At 45.9% G+C, this 27,951-nt stretch overlaps 1 long non-coding RNA gene across 10 annotated transcripts in view; it reads right to left on the bottom strand.

The window, feature by feature from the left end:
- The window catches only part of LOC109281683 (uncharacterized), a 68,121-nt gene extending 41,404 nt beyond the window's left edge, over window positions 1–26,717 (bottom strand). For 5 of the 10 annotated variants that reach the window (XR_009460262.1, XR_009460269.1, XR_009460266.1 and 2 more), the window contains exon 1: window positions 26,562–26,717. This is a non-coding gene — a long non-coding RNA (uncharacterized LOC109281683). The remainder of the gene's footprint in view (window positions 1–26,561) is intronic. The other 5 variants (XR_009460264.1, XR_009460265.1, XR_009460263.1 and 2 more) reach the window with 2 other exon arrangements.
- Between the last annotated feature and the right edge of the window lie 1,234 nt (window positions 26,718–27,951).

Raw genomic sequence — 27,951 nt, 5'->3', positions numbered from 1 at the left:
GTAGAAGGAGATGAGATTGGTAAGACAAGACCTGCCCACAATGAAGCCATTCCAGGTCATTCATGAAAATATTGAACAAAAACAGCCCCAGGACCGACCCCTGAGGCACTCCACTTGATACCAACGGCCAACTAGACATTGAGCCAATGATTATTACCCTCTGAGCCCAACAATCCAGCCAGTTTTCTATCCAGCTAGCAAACCATTCATCCAGCCCATACTTCCTTAGCTTGGCTGCAAGAATGTTGTGGGAGGCCATATCAAAAGCCTTGATCAAGTGAAGGTATATCCACTGGTCTACGTGCATCCACAGAGCCAGTTATCTCATCACACAAGGCAATCATGTTCATCAGGCATGACTTGCCCCTGGTGAATCCATGCTGACTGTTCCTAATCACCTTTTTCTCCTCCAAGTGCTTAGAAATGGATCTGCTCCATGATTTTTCCAAGGACTGATGTGAGGCTGACTGGTCTATAGTTCCCTGGATCCTCCTTTTACCCTTTCTTAAATATGGGCACTATGTTTGCCCTTTTCCAATTGTCCGGGACCTCTCCTAGTCACCAAGAATTTTTTAAAATGGTAGCCAGTATCTCTGCAATCACATTGGCCAATTCCCTCAGCACCTGTGGGCATATGATGTCCAGCCTCATGGACTTGTACACATCCAGCTTTTCTAAAGAATCCCTAACCTGTTCCATGTGGGAGACATGGCAGGCACGCAGGATGCTCTTGTTGCTGGGGTCCCAGGCTCCGAGCGTTCCCACAATGAGCGTGTTGACTGTCATGTCATAGCTGTGGCCCCTCAGGATGTTGGCCAGCAGGGCATACTCCCGCTTGTGAGCCCAGGCGTAGGTGAAGGGTTGGTGCTGGTTCTTGAAGGAGATGGTCACTTCCATGATCACGATCTTCTTGGCCTCTTCGTTGGTGATCACAATGTCGGGTCACATCTGGCTCTCACAGCCCAGGATGGTGCCATTCACAGAGATCTCCCCTGCTGTGGCCGGGATGGCCCTTACCAGGCAATCCTAGACAGCATTGTGGCGAAGCTGCCAGGCTCTGGTGAGGGTCTCTACCATGTAGCCGCACCATTGGCACCTCTTGTCCTGGTGGCCAAAGCAGACAGTGCCGTTCAAAGGTGGGCAGTTGAGGTGGGCACGTTGGAGGAAGCGCCAGCCCGCGAAACACGTGAAGCTCCCGCTGGGCATGAAGTGGTTGCTAGACTCCCACTTTGAAGACCTTGCCCTGGTCGGGTTTGGCCCTTGCTAAATTTCCCAGGGCTCCAGCACTAAGGCCGACAGAATTGTCATCCCACCCCTCATCATTGAAGACTCAGCCTATCCTCTGCTCCCCTGGCTCACAAAGCCCTACACAGAGCACCTGGAATGCAGGAAAGAACACTTCAACAACTCTTCAGCAGATGCTTCATGAACACTACATGTGCATTTGGTTGCCCCAAGGCACACTGGGGGCTCAGAATGTGTACCTCAATACATCTGAGGAGGACTTGCCATGCTTTATTGCCACTGTGTCCTTCATAACACCTGCAAGGCCAGGGAGGAGTCATTTGTGAGGTGTGGGCAAAGGAGGCATGGCACACTGATGAAGCACAGCACAATGAGGTAGTGCAGTGCTCAGGGACAAGCTGTAGCATGCCCCTGCCAGAATGTGTTGCCTGAGACAGCCCAGCTGTCAGGGAACCTTGGTTGAGGAAGCCCTGGTGGATTAGGGTGAAAGTACTAGACTTTAGGAAAGCTGATCTCAATGAACTCAGGCGATTAGTCAAGGACGCACTGCAGAGTAGGAGTTTTGAAGGGATGGGAGCCCAAGAAGGGTGGCTGTGCCTTAAGGAAACGATCCTTCGGGCACAAAGCAAGACGATCCCCGAGCGAGGCAAAAGAGGGAAAGGGGCCAGGAGGCTTCCCTGGCTGACCAGAGAAATCCAGGGCAGCCTAAGGGCCAAAAGGGGAGCACATAAAAAGTGGAAACAGGGAGAGATCACCAAAGACGAATATACCTCCTCTGCTCGTGCTTTTAGGGAGGCAGTTAGACGGGCCAAAGCTACCATGGAGCTGAGGATGGCAACCCAAGTAAAAGACAACAAGAAATTGTTTTTTAGATATATAGGGAGTAAAAGGAAGGCCCAGGGAGGAATAGGACCCCTGCTAAATGGACAGAAACAATTGGTGACAGACAGGGGGGACAAGGCTGAACTCCTCAACGAGTTCTTTGCCTCAGTGTTCCTAAGTGAGGGGCACGACAAGTCTCTCACTGGGGTTGTAGAGAGGCAGCAGCAAGGCACCATACTACCACGCATAGACCCTGAGATGGTGCAGAGTCACTTGGAAGAACTGGATGCCTTTAAGTCGGCAGGCCCGGATGAGCTCCATCCGAGGGTGCTGAAGGCACTGGCCGACATCATTGCAGAGCCACTGGTGGGAATATTTGAAAGCTCGTGGTGCACGGGCCAAGTCCCGGAGGACTGGAAAAGGGCCAATGTGGTCCCCATTTTCAAGAAGGGGAGGAAGGAGGACCTGGGCAACTATAGGCCAGTCAGTCTCACCTCCATCCTTGGCAAAGTCTTTGAAAAAATTATCAAGGATCACATATGCGAGAGCCCGGCAGGACAAATTATGCTGAGGGAAAACCAGCACGGGTTCGTGGCAGGCAGATCGTGCCTGACCAATCTAGTCTCTTTTTATGACCAGGTTACGAAACGCCTGGACACAGGAGGAGGGGTGGATGTCGTATACTTAGACTTCAGGAAGGCCTTCGAAACGGTATCCCAGCCCATATTGGTGAACAAGTTAAGAGGCTGTGACTTGGATGACTACACAGTCCGGTGGGTGGCGAATTGCCTGGAGGGTCGCACCCAGAGAGTCGTGGTAGATGGGTTGGTTTCGACCTGGAAGGGTGTGGGCAGTGGGGTCCCACAGGGCTCGGTCCTTGGACCGATACTCTTTAATGTCTTCATCAGTGACTTGGACGTGGGAGTGAAATGTACTCTGTCCAAGTTTGCAGATGACACAAAGCTATGGGGAGATATGGACATGCCGGAGGGCAGGGAACAGCTGCAAGCAGACCTGGACACGTTGGACAAGTGAGCAGAAAACAACAGAATGCAGTTCAACAAGGAGAAGTGCAAAGTGCTGCACCTAGGGAGGAAAAATGTCCAGCACACCTACAGCCTAGGGAATGACCTGCTGGGTGGCATGGAAGTGGAAAGGGATCTTGGAGTCCTAGTGGACTCCAAGATGAACATGAGTCGGCAGTGTGACGAAGCCATCAAAAAAGCCAATGGCACTTTATCGTGCATCAGCAGATGCATGACGAATAGGTCCAAGGAGGTGATACTTCCCCTCTATTGGGCGCTGGTCAGACCGCAGTTGGAGTACTGCGTGCAATTCTGGGCGCCACACTTCAAGAAGGATGCGGATAACCTGGAGAGGGTCCAGAGAAGGGCCACTCATATGGTTAAGGGCCTGCAGACCAAGCCCTATGACAAGAGACTAGAGAAACTGGACCTTTTCAGCCTCCGCAAGAGAAGGTTGAGAGGCGACCTTGTGGCTGCCTGTAAGTTCATCACGGGGGCACAGAAGGGAATTGGTGAGGCTTTACTCACCAAGGCACCCCTGGGGGTTACAAGAAATAATGGCCACAAGCTAGCAGAGAGCAGATTTAGACTAGACATTCAGAAGAACTTCACAGTTCGAGTGGCCAAAGTCTGGAACGGGCTCCCAACAGAGGTGGTGCTGTCCCCTGCCCTGGGGGTCTTCAAGAGGAGGTTAGATAAGCATCTAGCTGGGGTCATCTAGACCCAGCACTCTTTCCTGCCTATGCAGGGGGTCGGACTCGATGATCTATTGAGGTCCCTTCCGACCCTAACATCTATGAATCTATGAATTATTTCCTGGACCATCAGGGTAGGAAGCTAGGAGTAGGGCATTAGGGCTTCGAGAGATGGGAAGCCCTATGTAGCTGAGCCCCAGCCTTGGGCAGAGGAACTGTTCGACGTGTAACCTTTGCCTCAGTTTCCCCATCCGTGGGGTTCATGGAGCCACTCTTTTCCTGGCGGATTCTCCAAGTGGCTGGGGTCAAGGAAAACCCTGTCTAGATGGACCCAGGCTTGGCAAGGACAAACATCTGGATGTGGGGGAAGGCAACACTGGAAAGAGACATGGCTTGGTTTACCTGTGGAAAAAGCTCTTAAGAAAGGAGATAACAGCAGTCTTCAAATACTTGAAGAGCTCCCAGAAAGAAAAAAGACAGCACCTTTTCTCTCTTGCCTCAGAGAGGAGAATGCAGGCCAATGGCTTGAAGCTGCAGAAAAGTAAATTTGTATTGGATATCCAGAAAGACTTCTTCATTATGAGAATAGTGAAGCAGTGGACTAGACTGCCTAGGGAAGTTGTGGACTCTTCATCACGGGAGGTGTTCAAGAGGTTGGACAGCCACTAGTTGAGAATTATCTACATGTAGTTATGCCTGGTCTGGGTTTTGCTGGTTGCTCCCTTTTTCCCCACCCCCTTTCTGCTATATATGCATCAGGGTGTTTTTAAGCCTTCCCAGAGGCACTGGGTGTTGGCTACAGGGCCAGGGACTTCAACTGGGATGTGCTGATTCTCCTGTTATGAGCAAAACCAGAGGTTCCTGGCAAGACTGTCTTGCTTCTCTGCTCAGGTCAGCCCAATTTTTGAGGGCAGGAAGGAATTTTACCCCATGGACAAACTGGTATGGACTGTGGGGGTTTTTGCCTTCCTCTGCAGCAGGGAGCATAGCCATCTGCCTGGGGCCTCTTGAGCATATACTGACAACATTTTATAGAAGCAGGACATTGGTTGCTGTGGTTCCCGTGCTTTGCCTGTGGCAGGTTAGGGTGTTAGGCCTATGTTGTGTCAGGGTTGATAGTAGTCTTGTATAGAGTTTAGATTATGGTTGTATGGGATGGTTTGGATAGGAATAATCCTGCCTCAAGCAGGGGGTTGGACTAGATGACCACTAGAGGTCCCTTCCAGCTCTACTTCTCTATGATTCTGTGACCCAGGAGCTGGCCCATCCCAGACACTGGGATTCTCCCCAGTTTAATCCCCCCCAGCAGACCTGGCATTGCCCCCATGGCTGCAGGCTCCCCAAGTGGTACTGGGAGAGCACTAGTAAGGTGCCAGATCACCAGGCACAAGGGGATGACCACAGCCTCCATGCCAGACTGTTACTGGTACAGAGGATGAAAATGGAGCATAGGACCCCAACCCCCCCCACCACCATAAGATGTGGGGGAGTTTTTAACATAAATGTGACTGACTTCTGATAAATGTGACTGACTTCTGATAAGCTTTTCTTATAATTCTTTTCATTACATAGTATTGTAATATAAGATGCACCTTGATATTAGATTTCCTTTTTTGGGAGAATAAACCTGTAAAATGCTGTAGCTCATTTCTGCCGACTCTCTTCCTACCTTCTCCACTCCCCTTCCCTTCCCATGCTAAAAAAGCTACACTGGGACAATGCAATTTTGTTAGTATAATCATGGGAACAATATTAAGGGCTTTTTTGGCAAACCTATGACAGTAAGAAGTCACACCTCATCATGCCCTTGACCCACATAACCATGCCAGCCAATGATTCTATTGCAAACTTGACCTTAATGGATATGGGCATCATTTGTGAGTTTGAATATGTCCCTTAGCAAAAGGAAACTACTTAGCTCAGCTTTCCCACTTCTGGTTACTGCATGTCGTATTTCACAAAATTAGTGAAGGTGACCCTAAGTCTTTGGAGAGAGACAGCAGCCTGATGCACTAAAGACTTCAGAGGTGCCTCTGAATGTGTTAAAAGGAAGCAATTTTGTCCCAGGAGAGCTTCAGTGAAAAGCAAAGAAGAACAAAAATCATTGAGAACAAAAAGGCCTTTAGAAACTTGTCAGGAAAGAGAGGTGACAAAAATAAGAGAACGGAAATAAATGAAAGAGACAAGCAGTGAGGGTAAAAAATAATAGCATTTACACATGGATAATAAAAGGAAAGGGGGTGAAAAAATAAGTAACAGCTTTCCAACCAAAGTGAGGAAAACTGGAGCAGCAGCAGATGGAAATCCTGCCTTAGTGGGAAAAGGGGACACACAAGAGACTGGGGGAAGAGGTGGGAGTTGAAGAGGAAGGAAAAGGTTTAAAAAATGAGCAAAAGCACAGAGACAGCAGAGAAGGAGAGTAACACACCAGTAACATTTTAAAGAGCTAAAAGCACCTTGCTGTTTAGTCTTATCTAGACTCTTCTCCTGGTCTTTTTAAATCAATGATCCAACATCTACGGTCTTCAGTGCAGCCAGAATGTCACCTTTAGGCAGTACCAGACAAGGAAATTTGGCACCCTGGGCAAATCCACAGCGGCAGCCTGCCCCTGCCCCATGCACAGATCCAGGGGGCACATGCCTCCTCATGCTTGCCCAGGACTGCATGCAGCAGCAGGAGTTGCCCTCCCCACATCCCCACGCCCCACCCTAAATGAACTGCATGCGGCTCCATCTCGTTGGCACCCCTTCACTTTGGTGCCCATGGCGGTCATCCCGCTCACCCCCCTTGCTACAGTACTGCTCCTAGGTCACAGGCATGTTGCATACCATGGCCAGAATCCAGTGATTCCTGTGGCTGCTACATATTCACATCACCCCTAGTGGATTATCAGTGTTAGGGACTCCAGGTGAAGATCTATACAGAAGAAACAATAATGGCGAGTAATAGGTTTTATTGATCCTATCAGTCACCTAGCTGTGCTTTCTTGGATGATAGCTCCCAGCTCCTCGGCTGTGAACTAACTGTCCATATTAGAGCTGTTTGGGAAAGGAGATTTCCTTCCTGCTATAAATCTAGACTATTTGGAGGTGGGCAGAGTGGGGAGAACACTTATCTCCAATCAGATTTTTTTTCCCAGCAGAAGCAATGGAACCAACATGAATCTCTTTTACTTACTAGTGAGACAGCCCCCTGCCTCCCTGCTTGTCTTTTGCCCTGGACAGCCAGTCCCCTGAAACCTTGAGTGGTGACACCACATTCTTATCTAAACAGCCTCCTCACCAAGCTGCCTGGCTTCTCAAGCAGCAGCCTCCCTTTGGGGAAGTTGGGAGTCTGGGGTAGCCTGTCTTCCTGCTGCCAGTTGGCTAATGGGTGGGCAGACTGGCAGGAAACGGCACCAGAAGGGAAGCAGGCCTCTCTGCCTGGTTGCTGTCAAATGTTGTGCCTCAGAAGGTTCACAAGCATGTTTCAGGGGGCAGCGATCCATCAGAAGAGATGAGTTTTGGCTGGCAGGATTTATAAACATGCGTTTAATGACCACTCCTGTCTCATAAGGATTAGTCTGCTTCTTCTTGCGCATCGGGCCATTACAAACCTCACTGAATCTGGGTGGGTTTAAGACCTCATGGTCACATCATGTTTTGCTGCACAATCAAAACTGACTGAATTATATGGAGAGGGGCATCAGAAACAATATGTGAGTGGCATCATACTCTGTACAGTGGTTGCTAGCATCCTGTTTGGATCCAGCCAATGAGGTCCATTCCTTCCTGGTTGTTCAGAGAATTCTTGGAGTAGAATTATGTATTCTCTAAAAGAAGAAATCTGAACTCTTCAGACTTCTGGACTGTCACATCCTGAGAGATATGGAGCATCTGTGTTGGCTGTTGACTGTCAATTGGAGTTGCTCAGCTCCTCTCAAAAGATGCCCCCAAATGTTTCTAATTTTGCTACCTATGTGGTTAATTAAGTAACATCCACTTCTAATTATATTATCAGATAAATGTTTCACGCTTTTGGAAAGATGCATCAAAAACTCTTTTTCCTTCAAGTTATTTTTGCATAATTCTCAAATGCCTGTCATCCATTTTGTTCTTCCTGCAGAAAGAATTGATGGTAATAGATTAACGTACAGCAGTGTGGAGTTTCTGTAACACCATGTTACAGAAAAGTGACACATAATTAGGAATAACAGCTTCATGTTTATTGCTCCTGTTTGAGAAACCAGTATTGTCTATGATTTAGTGTCAAAGCCATAAGATACTGTCCTTAGAAAGTGGAAGATAGGGGTTTGAACCCCCCCAGCTTAAGGAGGATCTAGAATCTAGGCCTGCTGCCTCCTGGGTGAGAGTTCTAACCACTAGGCTTTTATGCAAAAGGTGGGAGCCGCCACCACTACCACCTGCTCCGCTTTTGAGTGAAAGTGAGCGTAGGCACTGGGCTTCATACTCAACCCCATGCTGTCAGTTTGATTTAGAGGTATTCCATAAGCACTCAGTTTATTGAGGATTTAAATGCAATTTAGGTACCTGTCATCTCCAATGTAGAGCTCAATGCCATTTAGGTGGAGTTGGGTGCCTAGCTGCTCAGGCTAAATTGCTTCTGAATATGGTCAAAGTCCTAAGTCCAAGTATCTCTGCATCTTTTCAAGCCAAAATGGAGGTGCCCAATGATATGTATATCTAAGGAACGTTGCAGCTCCTAGAATATGGTCAAGTTGGTCATTTTTACCAACTTAGGCACTTAAGTTCCTCCTAAGTCCCACTTTGGCACCACTTGACTCATATGGATCAAGCACTAAATGCTCATTGCCAGTAGGAGGAAGAGTTGTGCTCTCACACCTGTGTTTATTCTATGCTCACGTCATGAATTGTTTGTGGGTAGGGCACCAAAGAATAGCCTCAGTGTTTGACCAGCGTACCTTGAAGTTCTCTAAAGAGCTCGGCAGTAAATAAGAACATGGGGCACCTGCCAGAAGAACACAGGGTTCATGGCCAAATGCATAGTGCCAGAGGTGTGGCTGGCAGAGCAACTTCAGCATTTAATTTCCTACTCTTTTTTCTCCCCCAGTCATAAAGACAAAAAGCATCTTTGACCTTTTGGGAAATGGGTGAAGCAGGATTTTTCTTCTGTTACCTTAGGAGCAAGAAGTGAAAAAGGAACTTTAATAAAATCCTCCCCAAACCAACCAAAGCCTGTGTCTTAGGATGAAGGGATCCTGCCTGGGCTCTGATTTGATTCTTTCTTGGCACATGGCTCAGATGAGCCACATTTGAGAGTTTTGCCTCAAATATAGCTACAATCAAATCCATGTTCATTTGGCTGAGAGAAGTCTATATTGTGTGCATTTGACTTGGAAAAGAGCAATTTACATTTTCTTGTCTATTTTACACTGAGGCCCATCATCTTTCTGTTTAATCTCAGCTGTCACGCAAAATGTTTTCCATCCCAACTACAGCTACTAGCAGATACAACTACCATTTTTTTCTTTTCTTTGACTAAACAAAATCCACAAAGCAGTATGAAAATGGTTTCTTTTTAAGGGTTAAAGTTATTTCAAATAATCTGTAGGATGGAGTTATTTGCCATCTGCTGTGACAGGTAAGGAGGACAACTGCAGGTATGTGGAACACCACTGAGCTGGATGATATCTTTCAGATATTGCTGTTGGTACCACAACAAAAGACATTAAGCTCTATGTGTATGTTACTAAGTTCTGTGTGTAATAGCAAAATGCAGGAAGAGGTGTGACAAACTTCAATATGAAGCAACTATGTAGGTTTTAGGGTTAAAGATTCTGAAACCTGCAGGCAAGGAGGCATCTGTTGCTTTGCCAGAGTAAGGGGATCTAATTACTGCTTTTACCTCATTATAAAACAACTATTGCAGAACTTTGATGACCTTGTAGACTTACTAGATAAGCCTGCCAAAAGGCAGATCTGTTATCAAGTAACACATTTTCTGCTCAAATAGCTTCAATGCGCTCTTTGAACAGTAATAGGTTCTCTTTGGACTCCCCTATCACATTTCAGGATACATTTAGTCATGGGACTCTATTTATTCAGTATTTCATGTAACATCTATTCTAGCGGAAAGAAGCTAACATCCCTGTAGAATAGCTTTCCTGTTTCAGTGCGAGAGGCCTTTGGCCTACTCCTGCTGCCACTGAGTTCAATGGGAGTTTTGCTGTTGATTTGAGCAGGACTATGATCCTACCCTTTATAGCGCACCCACTGATAGTGTTTTCCAGGCCCAAGCCTCCATGGAGCTATGCTGATTGGCACCAGCTGAAGAGCTGGCTCCATTATCTAAGAAATCAGGAACAAGGACCTCAAAATCAGATTTAATCTCTGGGAAGGACATGAAACAATTTAGAAGCAGTAGTCAAAAAGGATTTGCAAAGCTAAAAAATACAAATCGTCATGACTAATTGTAAAGTTACATTATTTTCTCCTTATTCAATCGAAGTTCTAATATGAGATGACTGTAGATTGATGACAGATGCTGAGTGCTTGATTTTTAACAAGCTCTCCATTAAGTATTTATGCTCAAGCTTCAAGTGTAAGTATAATAAACACCTACATAAATGGGAGTTTACTTCAGGTGCTTACATTTTTGGTTTAATTATATAAAGTATCCACTGAGACATCTAAACATGGATTTTAGTGTCTTGCTTGGTCAAAATGTCAACTTTTTAGTGTTTTTATGTGTTATAAGGCTTCCTTTGTTTACATTGTTCTGGAGTTGTTGCCGCTCCTGACATATGTATGCTTGCTACATTGGAACAATGGCCTAAGGGAAAGCATTAGATCCAGGCATGTTTATCTGCTAAACATGGTTTGCGTAATATGTCGTGGGCTGTTTCTGGCAAAAGACTCCCTGGGAGCACTGCCCATGCATCTCTTCCTCTGCAATGGCATTTCTCTACAGCAGGAGGCTGATAGTTTTCATTAGGAGTCCTCCTCCCCTGCCTGTCCCTAAATCTGGGCCTTGCAAGTCTAACTAGGAGAATTTTGGAGCGCTCCGGCCCCCACACACACAAGCAGCTTTAAATGCATACCTAATCCCATATCTGGATCCTGCTTTTGATTGTGTACTTGATTCAGATTCCTCATGCCTTTTTCATTGTCACTGATCTAATGTGCAGATTGCCTAGTTTGACATCTGTGTACATACTGATTACCATCTAAGCAAACACAATTGGACCCTGGAGCAGAGCAGTTTAGTACACACTGTTAAATGCAGGGTCAAACAGTCTATGATTTTGTGTTGTAGTGGATCGTGTCATTAAGCAAAGACCTACAAGTACTATTTATCCCATAGTAGACAGATACACAGCCATAGAGGGTCATATGGATCATTGACTCCATTCAATAGTCTAATACTCTCCTCACAACAAAGGTTTAAAATAAGGTCTAAAACTCTGTTCACAAGAAAGCAATGAATTTCTACTGCAATCACGGCAAGAAGGCAATATATATCAAATAGCTCAAACTAAGTGACACAACATTTATATCAAAGATAATAACAGAGATGTGGATGGGCCACAGCATACAGTAGATAGGCAATGACCAAAGGTCTGAAATCATAGCAAATCATTTATATTGCAACTGATTTAACCAGGCTCAGATTTGGGTGGGTCTGGGTGCTAACTGGGTAGGTTGTGGCTCATCCAGACCCAACCATAGCAATGCCAATGCTTTTTTCATGGTATATTCAGCATCGAACCAGGAATAAACCTTAGATTTATACACACAGATCTACCAGAGGCAATGTCACTGGCATGCTTACTCCATGGGCTGATTGCAACCGGAAAACTATATCTGGTTAATAGCATTTGAGAAAAGATTTGACAACTTCTCACCAGCCGTTGTCTCACTGGACACCCAGTGGGGAGTGAAGGTGTAATTGAGGCATAGTAATTTCCATTTGTGGTCTTGAGTAACTTCAGCTCAAGAGGTGGCAATCATAGAAAATACTATGCTGAATACAGGTGTATTTACCCATGGCTTAACATGGTGGAATGGGGTGCCAAAAGGACGGAGCAGGGCCTGCACCCCAGGCTACTCATTGAGGCCTGCTTCATGGCTGCCTCTCTGCCGCCTTGCTTCACTCTGCTGGCACTGTCCAGCTCCAGGAAACAGCAACACAAGCACAGGCAATGTGTGCCAGAGAGTGCAAGACATTTTAGGAATCATAGTGCTATACAGCAGCAGTGGAGCTTTCTGCTGCTGCTGCTGCTGCTGCTGCTGCTGCTGCGAGAACTACCCCTGCCCAATTCACCATTTTTTTTTTGTCCTCTGGACATAGGGGCTTTGGTGGCAAAAAATGGGATGAACACACTGGCAAACTGCACTGCCAGTGTGGAGACCTATGGCTCCCAGAATGCCTTTCACTCTGCCTGGTACTCTGCTCTGGAGAAAGGGTTAGAGATAAATGTCCATGGTGCATGTTTTCTAGGGCTGTGCGAAGCTTTGGTCATTGATTCGATTCAAAGGAGATTCAGCCTGAGTCAGCAGCCATATCTCCAGATCCAAATTGAATCAGGAGACCCATTAATCTCTCCAAATTGAATCGGATGCCTCTGATATGATTCAGAGAGATTCGGAGAGATTTGATGATTGGACATAGACACAACTTTATATGTTTTTTCTACATACCTCAAGGTACCAGGCAGTTAGTGAATGCTGAGATGGTGGGGCAGATGAAGCATCCCACAGGAGCACAGGGGAGCACAGCGTGCTCGGTGGCAGACCCAGAAGTGGACCAGAAGCACTTCCAGTCCACTTCCGGATCCGCCACAAAGCATGCGGGGAACCCCACCCCCACACACACCTCCCAGCTCAGTGACTGGTGCCTCCTGGGTCTGGGGGAGCACCCAGGGTCCCCCCCGTGGCCAATTGCCGAGCTGGGGGGGGTACGCGGGGGTCCCCTGTGCACTCAGCAGTGGACCTGGAAGTGGACCGGAAGTACTTCTGGTCCACTTCTGGGTCTGCCACCGAGCACACAGGGCCTCCCCCCATGCTCCTGTGGGATGCTCCATCCACCCCAGCATCTCAGCATTCACAAGCCACCTGGTACCCTGAGGTATGTAGAAAAAACATATAGGGCGGTGTCTATGGTCGAATTGCTGATTCTCCAAATCAGAATCAAATCTTCAGATTCGGATTGGCCGAACTGAATCAGGACAGTGATCCAAATCAGTGAATTAAATCACTGTCCCCCAAATCAGGCTGAATCCAAATCGAATACGGCCCGCTTTGTACACCCCTAATGTTTTCCATGCTATACTGCTACACTTTCCTGTCATGATTTTCAGGGGAGGTGACTTTTATTCTCTATAAACTGCCATCCTGAATTCAAGGAGCGCCATGGAGGATTATATAAGGAAGAGGGACTGTTCTATTGGTAGCCGTTTATGAAGCTGGGGCATTTGTTTACAGATGAGTTTGTAGGCAGCCATGAGATCACCTTGCAAAGGCTGAAGAGGTTCAGGTCTCCCAATAGGTCCACATAGGGGGGTTTCTGTAGGCCTTTAACCAGATGAGTGGCCCTCTTCTGAACCCTCTCCAGGCCATCCAGATCCCTCCTGAAGTGCAGTGCCCAAAACTGGATGCAGTACTCCAGCTGTGGCCTGACCAATGCCACATAGAGAAGAAGTATCACCTCCCTAGACCTGTTTGTGATGCACCTACTTATGCGAGAAAGGATGCGATTAGCTTTACTTATTACCTCATCACACTGGTGACTCGTGTTCATTTTGGAGTTGACTATGACTCCGAGATCCCTTTCCGCAGTTGTGCTACTTAGTGGTCCATCCCAGGCTATAGGAGTGTTGATGATTCTTCCTTCCCAGTTGCAACACATGACACTTATCCTTGTTAAACTGCATGCTATTCTGTTCGACCCATGTCCCCAGCCTGTCCAAGTCAGTTGGATTCACTCCCTGCCATCTCGTTTGTGTACCTCCCCCCATAGTTTGGTGTCATCAGCAAACTTGGACAAGGTGCTTTCTACTCCCTCGTCCAAGTCACTAATGAAGATATTGAATAGTACCGGTCCCAGGACAGAGCCCTGGGGGACTCCACTGCCTACATTTCTCCAGGTAGAAACTGACCCATCCACCACCACTATCTGGGTGCATCCCATAAGCCAATTTTCTACCCACTGGACTGTGTAATAATCTACATTACAACTGTTTAGTTTATTTATAAGACTTGGGTGTGACACTGTGTCAAAGACCTTTTTAAAATCTAAGTAAATAGCATCTATCTCTGTTCCTTCAGCCAAGCATTTTGTGACCTGGTCGTAAAATGCAAGCTTGAACCAAGCAGGTATACTCCTCCTTGGTGGCAGCTCTCTGCTTCCACAGCTTGTAGGGCACTTTTTTCCCCTCCAGGATCTCATGGATTTCCCTGCTCAACCAAGAGGGTTTCTTTGCTTTTTTGCCCCCTTTTATGTACATTGGGATGGTCCTTTTCTGTGCCTGCAGGATTAGTCCCTTGAGAAACACCCACCCTTCCTGGACTCCCATCTCTCCAAGGCTTTTACCAGTCAGACCCTCCCTAACTAATCTCTTGAACTTGTTGAAGTTGGCCTTCCTGAAATCTAGCACTTCTGCCCTACTAGTTATCTTCCCCACCTTTCTTCAGATAGTGAACCCTATCAATAGGTGGTCACCATCCCCTAGGTTATCTTGCACCTGCACATCCCCCACCAAGTCATCCCCTGTGGCCAGTACCAAGTCTAATAAGGCATTTCCCCTAGTGGGAACGTGTACCTCCTGCGATAGGTGAAGGTCCTGTAAGGAGGTTAGAAACTTTCATGAACGGGCAGACCTGGCTACCTGTTTTTCCCAGCAGATGTCTGGAAAGTTTAAGTCACCCATGATGACCAGGTCCTTTGAGCGCACTGCCTCTGAGAATGGTCTTGGGAATTCTAGGTCTAACTCATTCCCCTGTTGTGGGGGTCTGTAGTAGATCCCCACTACCAAGTCCCTTGCACCCTGACCCCCCTGTAACCTGACACACAGTACCTCAATTTGCCCTTCTTCTTGGCCCAAATTAACTACAAAAGATGTATATTGCTCCTTAACATAGAAAGCAATGCCCCCACTCTTTTTTCCCCACTCTGTCCTGTCTGTACAGCCTGCAGCCCTCAATGTCCACTGCCCAGTTATGGGTAGGATCCCACCAAGTTTCTGTTAGCCCAACCAGGTCAAATTCTTTACTTGCAAGCAGGAGTACAAGTTCCTCCTGCTTGTTCCCCATGCTCCTAGCATTAGTATAGAAGCATCTAAGCTCCCGAATAGGTGCCCTTGCTACTTCCCCTTTCTGATGCTTAGCGGGACCCTTGGTACTTACCTGGACTGTTCCAGCACCTGGCTTGAGGTTCATCATTCCTGGCCTCTCCCTGTTGTCAACATCCCTATCTCCCAATGAACCTAGTTTAAAGCCTGGCATATGTCAGCCAACCTCTAAGAGAAGAGACTCTTACCTCTTGGAGAGAGATGTAGCTGGTCTCGTCCAAACAAGACCTTATCCTGGAAGTGCAGGTCATGGTCAAGGGATCCAAACCCCACACAATGGCACCAGCTCTGAAGCTGTGAGTTGACCTCTCTAACACAATTGCTGTGGTGCTGTCCTTGACCACTGACCAGTAGGATGGATGAGAAGACCACCTGTGCCCCCAAACCTCTGAGCCTGGCTCCCAGCACCATGTAGTCACTCATGACCCCTCCTGGACTACTCTGGGCTGCATCATTCATTCCTACATGGATGAGGACCATGGGATAATACTTGGAGGGCCTAATCAGGTCTGGAATCCTCATTGTGATGTCTTGAATCCAGACTCTGGGCAGGCAGCATACCTCCTGTACCATGGGATCCGGGCAGGAGATGGCTCCCTCCATTCCTGTCAGGAGGGAGTCACCCACCACAATGACCCAACGTCTTCTCCTCCAGCTGCACAGTTCTCTCTTAGCTTGCTTGGTGGTGGCTGTGGGAGTGGCCTCCACTGCTCCACTCTCTGCCAGTGATGCCAGGGCCTCATATCTGTTCTCTAGCTGCACTAAGGGAGTTGCCCTGTCCTTGTGACATCTAGTTCTTGATGTGACTGTCTGCCATCTGGCCACATTGACTCCCTCCTGTGACTTCTTCCCTCCAAGCATGTCAACCTGCAGAGAATGGAAGTACCCATCAATCTCCTCAATTGCCCTGATCCTCTGCAGCCTGCTCACCTCTGCCTGGAGTTCCCTCACCTGCCCCTCCAGGGCCTCAATCCTGTCAAGAAGCCAGAGAATGAATCAATTCAGTCTTTGCAGGTTCCTCACCTGCCCCTGTTCCCTCACCTGCCCGTGAATCGATTAAGTCTTTCCAGTTCCCTTACCTGCACCTCCAAGGCCTCAACCCAGTCAAGAAGCCAGAGGCTGAATCGATTCAGGCTTTGCAGGTTAGTCTAAGCTGCAGAGATTAAACTGAGAAACAACTAGACATATATTCACTTTTGATTCAGGAAATGCAGTCACATGCCTGCAGTGGCTCAAGTCAGAAGCCAGGGGGACTACAGCACAGCTCTCTGGCACATAGCCAGCATGGGCTGTGTGTTCACTTCCTCTTCCTGTTCCCCTGAGCTCTCTAGGATTTCCAGTCCAGAATCAGAGCAGCAGGACTTGCTCATTACTCCTCTGCCTGCTTCCAGGTGCCTCTGGGATTTATAGTCCACAGTCACAGCCAGCAGTCAGTTTTAGCAAGGCAGGGCAGAGCAGATCTCAACTCAGACCCCACCCTGACCCCAGCCTGAGGGGGGCAGTTCCTGCCTCCTACCCCTCTCCCCTGCCCCTCCCCAACTCTTCTCTGCTGGAGCAGACAGCCCAGCCCACAGCTGGAAAGCATACTGGGATGCTAGGGGACTGCAATTTAACTTGAACCAGGAAGGGGTCTGGGACAGAAAGTTCATAAACTGGTTTGACCCAAATCAGTTAAGTCTGATACTACATTCAACCAAGTTTATCTTAAACCAGTTTCAGCCATTTTGAAACTGGTTTATGTGCACTAAACTTCAGTTCTGTTACAGATTTAAACCAGTTTCTGATCACTTAAACCAGTTTATGTGCAACTTCTGTCCCTAGCCTAGCTGTACTGTCATTAAAAATGAAAAAGTGTACAGGATTTTTGGCTTAGAGAGTGAGTCCTCTGTTTGTTCAAAACAATTCAAGAATAGAAACCATGCATTTAAAGAAGTATCTAGTGATTTTATTTAACACAGTCTGGAGTTTCCATTGTAATAATATCTCATGTATTATCCATACTGAAACTAATAAAGAGGAACACATTGGGTTTTTTTTATTATACAGCAATCAAATATCTTGCTGCCACTGAAATATGAGAAATCAACTGTCCTCCTGCAACAGGTTATATTTTGTTAACAAATACTCCCAGAAGGAGACAGCAGGAGACTGAACTTATTTATTCAAAGCTGTATACTAGAGTAGTGGTATAATGGTCAAATATGCCCACTTTCACACCAATATTGTTAGAAGCTGTTCCACATGTCCTCTGCAATCAACAGGGAGTCATGTGTCATTGCCACACTGCTTTACCTTGACTTTCTTGAATTTTCACACAAAATGAGAATAGATCCTACTAATTGGACCAGGCAATGTAGTCTGGGGGACAGGGGAGGAGACAATGATGATACAACATTTGGAACACAACAGATTTAATCTGCCTGAAATCAGAAGCACTTCTTTTTCTTCTTTGTATGCAATCTTGAAATAATAAGCACTTTACCCTTAAATAAGACTCTTCCTCAGTATATCTGCAAAGCAGATCATATCTGAATAAAATTGGGCCAGAAGGTAAAACATCGGAGAAACTCTGGCTCCTCTGACCAAGAGGTGTCTAGTGGTTTATTACAAATACCTATTTATCTTTGTAAATATTATCCACAGTATGGATGAAATTACACATGTGCTTGAGTCTGTTTTGTTCTTGCTCTTGATCAAATCAAATATTTTTTCTCATTTGTAGTTATGTATTAGAAGTAATAGCAAGACAGACATTAGAGATGTTAAACTGGCTTCCAGCTCTGTACAGGCAAGGTCCCTGTTAGCATAACTTAGAATCATAGAATCATAGGAAGTTAGGGTTGGAAGGGACCTCAGGTGGTCATCTAGTCCAACCCCCTGCTCAAAGCAGGACCATCCCCAACTAGATCATCCCAGCCCAAGCTTTGTCTAGCTGGGTCTTGAAAACCTTCAAAGACTTAGATTCCACCTCCTATCTGGGTAACCTGTTCCAGTGTTTTACTACCCTCCTAGTGATAAAATTCTTCCTAATATCTAACCTAGACATCCCTTGCTGCAACATGAAATCATTACTACTTGTTCTGTCTGTAACAGGGGAGCCCTGTTACTGAGATAGTTTTGGGCATGGATGACCTTCGAACGCACCCTGCCTGGTGAAGGGAGTTACACACCGGAGGAAGGTCAGGGTGATTAGCCTTGTTGGCTACAAAGCACCAGCTCACAGGATCATCCTAAAATTCTAGTTTATTGGACGGATGCAAAAAAGTCAGACCATAAACCTTGGTGCTAATCCCCTCAAACACACACACATTCATGCGCACACACACTCACAGTAGCTAGCTCTGAACACTAAGCACTGGAGTCAAGATATACCTATCTCCAAGTGCTGGAGTCCATCGTCGATGGCCAGTCAAGGCTTTGTTCAGTGCGATGTTGCTGCAGAAGCGGGCCACTGGCTGGTCCTTCTGGCTGGATAGGCAGGGTGCTGGTCAGGTCAAAGAGGGCGCCATAGGGGGTCATTCTTCACTGCCTTTTATACCTCTCTGGCAGACTTTGGTGACTCCCCAATTCTCAGGCTTACCCAATCTAGGGGTTGTTGACCTTGAGGGACGTCCCTCTTGGTAGCTGCTGGATGGCAGCTGTCAGCCCCAGGGGTCACGTCCACACGTACATGCAGTCTCAGGAGTCCATTGATGAATTTTGATTGATTCACTGCCATGATGAATAGAGCTCTGGAAGTGGTTGATCAGGGGGTATTTCAGCCCCAATGGTCTGTTTCTAGCGTTGATTAGTTCAAACAGGAGCTTCCATACCTTTAACAATGAAGTTTCTGGGAATTCCTGGCTCTTTATTGTTTCTTTCTTCTCCTTGGTCTCTGATTTTGTAAGCATTAATTGCCACTCATTAACATACTTATCCAAACTGTGTTACAATCAACCATGATTCATTCAGGGACCTGCTCCATACAGAGATTCCTGCTCTTGCTAACATGTTACATGGTACAACTTACTTTTAAACTTAAAGTACATTTGTAAAAGCATCTACAAGCTCTATTTTCACTACAAATACACCTTATATAAAAATAATAATGATATGATAAAAGAAAAAGAGAGAGGAAGGAAGAAAAGGTAAAAAAGAGAAAGCATCTCTGAAAGGGGGCAAATACTAAAAGAGGGGCTTTTGCCATATGGAGGAGCTTCACATTTGAGAGGGGGGCAGACAAAAGGGTTTCTTGCTACAGCCTGCCATGGCCAGTATAAATCCAGTGGCTGGGCAAACGCACGGGGCCTTTGGGCACAAGAAGATGGATGGGGGACTACCGGATCCCAGAAGAAAGAGAACAAGAGGCCTGACCTGCCATCCAGAAGGGTGCTGGGACCATGGGACTCAGGACAACATGGCAGGTCAGCCCCAAGGGAGGCTACTTCCCCAAGATCCACAGCTGCTGCAGTGAGTGCAGGGAAGAACCGGGGCTCTGGGAGACAGCACTGAGGGGAGCCCAGAGGCAGAGTGTTCCCAGGGCAGCGCACAGGAGACAGGAGCTAGACCAAGCCACCAGCCCCACTGGGACAGCAATGATGCCAAGATGGCGATACAGACTGCGAGGGAGCAGCAGGGGCAGCTCCCAGCATGAGACATGTCAAAGACGTGGAGAATGCGCTCCGCTAATAAGGCAATTAGTGGCAAAGACTATGTTGATTACAAAGTATCTATGAGGCATCCGGTGCCGAGTTCCCTTATCGGCCACTCAGACTTCCCTTGTTAATGAAGTAATTAGCAAGACTATTGTGACCCTGTAACCTCCTGCTGAGAAATAAAGGCTACATTGTGAGAATTTACCACCTGGGTGGCATACAGTGATTCCTCGCTCCGAAATTACCACTGAAGCTCTCTCTTTTTTCTTTCAACCTAAGTCGTGGCAGGAAAATCCAGAGGGAGACTGAGCTAGGACTGACCCCCCCCTCACACTGTCATCTGCCACCACTGAGAACAGTCTAGTCTAGTCCATCCTCTTCCGAAGCACCCTTCAGGTAGTTGAAGGCTGCTATTAAATCCCCTTTCAGTCTTCTCTTCTCTAGGCTAAATAAACCCAGTTCCCTCAGTTTTTCCTTGTAAGTCATGTCTGTCAGCCCCCTCACCATTTTTGTTGCCCTCCTCTGAATGCTCTCCAATTTATCCACATCCTCTCTGTAGTGGGGGGCCCAAAACTGAACATAGTACTACCACTAGGCCTGTGCAAAGTGTCTAGTATTCACTTCGGATTTAGCCAATTCAGGGGACAGTGATTCGATTCAGTGATTTGAATCACTGGCCCAAATCAATTTGGCCGAATCTGATTCAGAGATTTGGCCACTGCCAAATCGACCGAATCTCAGAATTAAACAGGTGCCACCCCCTCCCCTCGGCTCGCTCTCCCAGCCCCATCAATGGCTGCTCCACCCGGCCCAGGCCTCCCGGCTATTATTAAAAAAAAATCTCACTGGCTGCTGCCAAGCAGGGGGGCCATTCCTGCTGCCCCCCACTGCCCCGCACTGCATGGGGGGCTAGGCCACGAGCCCCCAGAAGCCCCAGGGGCCACTGCAGCAACCAGTGAGTGCAGGGCCTTTTTTTTATTTTAAAGAGCCAGGAGACGCTGTGGCTGGGTGGGGCAGCCATTGATGGGGCTGGGAGATGGGGGCTCATGGTAGAGGCCCCAATGCAGAGCAGGGCAGTGGTGGGCAGTGGGGATCGCCCCCTGCCGGGCAGAAGCCAGGGAGGGTGAGGCTTCTTTTTTTTTTTTTTTTAACCCTGCTAAAATCAAGGTACAACACATCCACCAGTCTCCCTGCATCCACAGAGCCAGTCATCTCATCATAGAAGGCAATCAGGTTGGTCAGACATGACTTTTCCCTTGGTGAATCCATGCTGACTATTTCTAATCACCTTTTTCTTCTCCAAGTGCTTAGAAATGGATTCCTCAAGGATCTGCTCCATGATTTTTCCAAGGACTGAGGTGAGGCTGACTGGTCTGTAGTTTCCTGGATCTTCCTTTTTTCCCTTTATTAAATATGGGCACTGTTTGCCGTTTTCCAATCATCCAGGAGTTTTCAAAGATAATGGCCAATGGCTCTGCAATCACTTCAGCCAACTCTCTTAGCACCCTTGGGAGTTGGGTGCTATTAGAAACTCTGGACATGTACCCTTGTACATGTCCATCTTTTCTAAATAGTCCCTAACCTATTCTTTCACCACTGTTGGCTGCTCACCTCCTCCCCAAAATGTGCAGCCTGGTGCAGTAGTCTGGGAGCTGACCTTGCCTGTGAAGACTGAGGTGAAGGAGGCATTGAACACTTCAGCCTTTTCTGCATCCTCTTGCACAAGGTTGCTTCCCCCATTCAGTAAGGGACTCACACTTTCCCTGATCCTCCTCTTCCTACTGACATACTTGTAGAAACCCTTTTTTTACCTTTCACCTTGCTAGCTGCAACTCCAATTGCACTTTGGCCTTCCTGACATCATCCCTGCATGCCCAAGCAATGCTCTTATATTCTTCCCTAGTTATTTGTCCAAGTTTCCATTTCTTATAAGCTTCCTTTTTGTGACTTAGTTTGCTGAGAAGTTCCCTGGTAAGCCAAGCTAGTCGTCTGCCATACTTGCTAGTCTTCCTGCACATCGGGATGGTTTGCTCCTGCATTCTCAGTAAGGCTTCTTTAAAGTACAGCCAGCTCTCCTGGACTCCTTCCCCCTCAGACTGGCTTCCTAGGGGATCCTGACCATGAGTTGCCTGTGTGAGTCAAAGTCTGCTTTTCTGAAGTCCAGGGTCCTTACTCTGTTGCAATTTGTCCAGAGAGTGGCTATGCTAGGAAATCTAAATGATCTTTCCTCAGAAATTGAATTGAATAATTTGTGCCTGCTTGGCAGATGATATCTGTTATGTTTGGACCAAAATGGCTGATTCTGCAGTAGGGAACGATCTAAGTCAGTTGTGAGATAAAGGAAACATTTCTCTGATTGTCAGTCAGGCTTACTGGGTTTCTGGATGTACTGAAATGGATCTTTGAAACATGATGTACAAGGTTCTTCCATGTTTCATTGCCTATTAACATCTGTTAAGGGAGGCAGCAAGGTGTTAGTTCATATCTAGGTGAGGATGTCCCTGCCTCCATTAGAACAGGTAAGGTATTGGTTTTGCTATAGGACAGGACTGTCCAACTTCTCAGTAGCCAGGAATCGCACTGGGGATGGGGCAGGGGGGCACACCACATATTGACTACAGCAAGGGAGGGGCAAAGCTTGCACAAGCCACAATATTGCAAGTCAGGACCCCCTCCTCACCTTCCCCAGCAGTTCCTCTGTTGCTGCATGGCGTGCATGGGAAGCTGTCTTCTCCATTCCACCATGCACATAAGCTTTCCCCCTCACTGCTCCACAGCACATGCAGGCAACCACTTCACTGGGCATATGTGTGGGTATCCCCCTTCCCAATTCACCAGCCATAGGCTCTGTGCCACACTGTCCTCTGAGGCAGGCACAGGAAGCAGAAGCCAGAAGGGAAGCCCAGAGCTCCTGGATGCTGCTGCACCCAAAATGATAAAGTGGCGGCCAGGTCAGAGCCCAGAGACCACAGTTTAGCCCCATGTAGGCCACATACTGCCAACAGGCTGCCAGTACTGAAGAGACTATCTTTTGATGTTGATGATATTGCTAAAAATATTGCCCTGCCTTTAACCTGTACACCTCAGGAAAGGTATTGAAAAGTTAAGATGAGAGAACTATGCCTTCATCTTCACCAGGTTTTTTTGATTGCTGTGAACCCTTTCAATCTTGCTCTGAATGTAGGAACGGCTCTGTTGAATTACCCAGATTCCAATCTTAAATCACTGCATTCTTTCATCTCTGGGGGAGCCTTTACGGCAGCTTGTAGTTGCATATTTAACTAACCTAAGGAAGGATGCTGTTGTGGTTAAGACAATGGGCTAGTTCTCAGGAGATACATAGGTTATATTCCTACAGATTTCATAGGCTGCTTTATGACACATAATCCCTGTACATCCATTCCCCATCTATGAAACAGCAATATTAAGATTTGTGCACTTCATAAGAATGTTGTTAAGATGAATTCATTAATAGTTGCGAGTTACAAAGCTACTAACCTGTTACCACCACACAGAAGCTTACAAATTAAAAATAAAAATTGATATTAACATAAAAATTAGGAGATAACTCCTAGAGCTGAGTTCAGTTGTCATTGTTATTCAGTATTTGGCCTCTCTGCTGAAGGTAATAACAGGGTGCCAATTAGTGCTGATTGTAGAAGTGAATTTTTTTAATGTAGTGAATCCCTATCCAGGAGAGCCTGAATTGATACCACTAATGGATTGATTGATTGATTGATTGATTGATTGATTGATTGATTGATTGATTGATACTAGTGGACAGATACTACCAATGCAGGACTGTTCAACCACCTACATTGAACACCTTCAAGACAAAAATGGATGCTTATCTTGCTGGGATCCTAGGACCCCAGCTGACTTTCTGCCCTTTGGGCCAGGGGCTGGACTTGATGATCTTCCGAGGTCCCTTCCAGCCCTAATGTCTATGAAATCTATGAAATCTATTTTCTAATCATTAGACAGGAAGAGTATCTGGTTACTTTTCTGCTTGGTTACTGTTTATCAAGCTAACAACAAAAAGCCATCTGGCCAGATTAGCACATTTGCTGGCCAACCTTTCATTATATATTGTAGTTCTGTTAGAGATGGGACCAAACCAAAACCCACAACTACATGCCCCCAATCTCTGTTGGCCTTCTGATTTGGTTCAGACCTTGTGGCTCAGGCCCATCTTAAATTTCTGTGAATACTGTATGTTTCCACTGAGAATATCATGCTATCATGAATGTTAGCCTACTCTGGCGTTTCTCATTGTAGGATCCTCCACAGGACATTAAATCTGTCAGCCTGTCAGGCATAAAATCTGCCTCCCTCCTTTCCTCCTTGCACCCTCTGTGGAACATGATGTAACTGAAGCAGAAGTAACATGACCTACTTATCAAAGATGTACGTTTCCACGCGCACATTGTCTGCTTCTCCTTGCCTACCCAACATCTAGAACTTTTCTGCATTTGCCGAAGGGACGTGAACAGTTTCCATTCCACCTGCCAGCTGACACAAAGGTTTATTGCAAGATGGAAATGACTGCGGAAAAGCACCTAGACGACCTCCACAGCCAACAAAGGACCTGAATGTGAGGGAAAGATCAAAAAAGCCAGGAGATGTAGCTCAGCCAACTCAAACATGTAAGAAACTGTGTGAGAGCTCAGAAGAGAAACCAGATTGCTATTGAAATAGCTGCTTAACATCGCGTCTGGAAGCACAGCTTCAATAAAATAGGTAAGGAAACCGGCTAAGGACCCCCAATGGCAAACATATTTATTGAGAATCCAATAAAAGTCTCAGAACAAATAGCCTGAAGGACCTGTAGACATAGCCTCTGCTGTAATAAAAATGCAATACAAGGCATCAGGGAAATGGTAAGGGAAAAGAACTGCTCCATGAGAAAACCAAACAAGAGTCCTAAAGCATAAAACTTGGAGACACAGGCTGAGATGCAATAAAGTAACCACCATTGGGGAAAGAGTAAGAAAAACAAAACATCTAACACAGCACAAAGGCGGCCCAGATACATAGGCTAGTCTAGAAATTCAGCACAAGTTGCTGTAAAAGCACATGGGAAAATAGGAAAAGAATAATGACTGCAAAGTGATCAACTCCTGCAGGTACATAAAGAAAGCACGTAGGAGAAAGTCCACAGGAAGCAATGTCAGCTGCAGTAAACTCTGAGGGTACCTAGGAGACAAATCTGTGAAAGGTGACAAAACAGGGGCCTCCCAGGGGCTGGATGTGTGCGTCAGAGAGAATTACACTAAATACAAAACCCCACATTGCTGACATATGATACACATCCATGATTGTTTTTAATTGGGCAGAAAAGTAACTTTTATAATAAGTATAGAAAGAGATTAGAGCATTTCTGTTTAAGTGCGCAAGAAAATTAAGGATTCAATCCATCTGCCTTGTTTTGTATGCTAGGATATTGTGAAGGCTCCCAAAATCATGGGTGGCTGTAAGTTATTGTTAAACATTCTAACAAACAGTAATTTAAAACCAGGTATACAAGAGTCTTCTTTTATTAAGGAAGTGATATAGAGAAAGGTTGGTAAGTAGATGTTCTTTTCTTGGCCTTGGTCACATGGCACAGGTTAGGGTTACAAAAGATGATATCCCTGACATGGCAAAAATCAGTAATCATTGCCTTCCCTGGTATTATAACATCTTCTCATTTCCTGAAAATCAGATGCAAGGAAAACCTAGTAGCAATCCAAAACTGCAACTACAAACTAATAAACGAAATGCAGAAAACTGCCTAGGATGGAGATCTGTCAGTGCCTATCCCCTGTGAACTTCAAGGATTCCTGCTTATACAGGCACTTTGATTTCAAAACAGTTCTTCCTGCAGACATGTGTTTGGATAGATGGAGGTGGATCTGCTATTTGGCACTTGTAATGGCCACTGCTGTTGTTTTGCATTATTAATATCTGGAGTAGGCATAAGCTAGTTCTATCTGTGTTTGGGTACGGTCAGCAGCATGACAGCTGTCCTCAAGAAACGGAGACTCGATGTCCCTCTTGGGTTTTTTTGGATGTTTTTGGATTCTCCTGTAAGGCTGACCCTTAGGCATAGTTATGATGGACAGTCAGTACAGATGATGCCTTAACAAGTTATCAGTAATTTTTTTAATGTAACATTGTCTCCTTCAATTGGGCTGACTCTTGTATTCTTGCCTAGGACTTGTTTATAAAGGAAGGAGAAAATGTGATTTGAAATTTTGTAAAAAAAAGTTTTTGAAAAAGTTAAATTTTGAAGTTTTGAGGAGCTTTTAATGGCTCTGCTCTATTCTTGTCACAATATTTTTCTTGCAGAGTTATCCTCTAACTACTTCACCTCCAAAACGTGTTAAAAGTTGGCAGTTAAGTTGTTATGCTTTTTACCTACCAGGCTATCAACCAATGATCCTGTTAAAATGGTACTGAGTGTGTTGCAATGCTCTTAAGTAGGATCCCTTGAACCTACTGGAGTTTCTTTTTTCCAATTCAGTTCTCTGCCAGATCATACCCATTTCTTGCAATAACCTTGCTTAGACCTGCTTTTCAGTTATACCATTCTAATTAGTCCATCTGTAACTGTTTAAATTCACACCCCCTAACCTTGTTAACAAGGTCTGTAATGTAATGATCAGTGGACTCACCTGGCAGCTGGTTTCTTGAAAAGGAAATGTGCCATTCTTAGCACAATATTCTTGAAAAATTTTAATGACTTTGTCCAGCAGTTAGCAGCCCCCTTTATATTCCCTCTAGAATGCTTTATAGCTCTTCAATGCCTATAAGCTGGGCACATTCCCCCGTGTAAAGGATTTCACTCACTTCAGTTTTCCGGCAATGTCACTTCCTGCCAAGAACACTGGAAGTGTAGCGACCATCTCCTCCAGTTCTCTGCCAGGAACCCTAGACTGAGTGGCTCTTGCCACTGATCTAGTTTATATCTGACACAACATAGACACGTGCTCAAAGACACAGTGGCCTCAGTAGGAAATAGGGCCATACACTGGGAGGAAGGAGGAGTGCAGTGACTGGTTACACCAGGACAGTTAAGGAGTTATATCTCCTCTTTAAGCCGGCAGTGAGTTGAACTGATTCCAGAAAGGCTATTGCTAGTCTAGGCCTCTGTAGAGGGTGAAATATTATCAGCTGTTATAATTACTAATTACTAACCAGGTGGTATGTGGCAAGTCATGTGCAAAGTGAATTATACCATTAAGTCCTTACAAATTTGGTTAAAGATTTTAAAGAGTAATGGTTAATGATTAACTTCTGTAGCTATTCTGTTTCCAAATGCAGTTCCTCTATAGCATGAAAACCATGCCTCTATTCTTAAAACTCAGGCAGGGTGATTCTTTTTATGATGGCAAATGGCTTAATTGAATTGGGCAATGCCCAAAATTTAGTGTTGCTGGAGTGTCCCCTAAATCCTTCTCAAAGTCTTGGAATTTTTTGTGTATTACCTGAGTATTTTCAGCTTTTCTTTATATGTTTAAATCACCTCTCCCAATCTGATGTTAACCTATCCTCAGGATGTGGATATAGCATCTGCATTGCTCCAAGCCCTGATTTGGAAGTGAAGGACTGAGCTTGAGTAGGTCCCCATTCACTACCATTAGAAATACCCAGCTTTTCCAAGGTGGTGAACACTTGCAGCTTCTATTGATTATCTTCATTAGGAATTGTGCAGGATGCTCAGCAAGACTGAACACAAGCTATTTCTATTTTAGGGACTGAAGCAGGGATTTGAAAGTATAACTTCAGATGCCTAGGATGCAATATTCTGGTCAGTAACTAAATAACAAGCCCTATCTTGCTAGAATCAATTTCACAAACTCTACTAATAGAAATAATTGAAAATTGATGCATCCTGATTTAATATAGCATTGACATTAAGGCTAGATATAGACATTACACATAAACTGGTTTAAGTGATCAGAAACTGGTTTAAACCTGTAACAGAACAGATGTTCAGTGCACATAAACCAGTTTGAAAATAGCTGAAACCTGTTTGAGATAAACCTAGTTGAATGTAGTATCAAACTTAACTGAAGGCCTTCGATACGGTATCCCACCCCATACTGGTGAACAAGTTAAGAGGCTGTGACTTGGATGACTACACAGTCCGGTGGGTGGCAAATTGGCTAGAGGGTCATACCCAGAGAGTCGTAGTGGATGGGTCGGTATTGACCTGGAAGGGTGTGGGCAGTGGAGT

The sequence above is a fragment of the Alligator mississippiensis genome, chromosome 2, assembly GCF_030867095.1.
Source record: "Alligator mississippiensis isolate rAllMis1 chromosome 2, rAllMis1, whole genome shotgun sequence".
Taxonomy (NCBI): domain Eukaryota; kingdom Metazoa; phylum Chordata; order Crocodylia; family Alligatoridae; genus Alligator; species Alligator mississippiensis.
The sequence above is the reverse complement of the archived record's forward strand: the minus strand, read 5'-3'. Positions and strand labels throughout refer to the sequence as shown.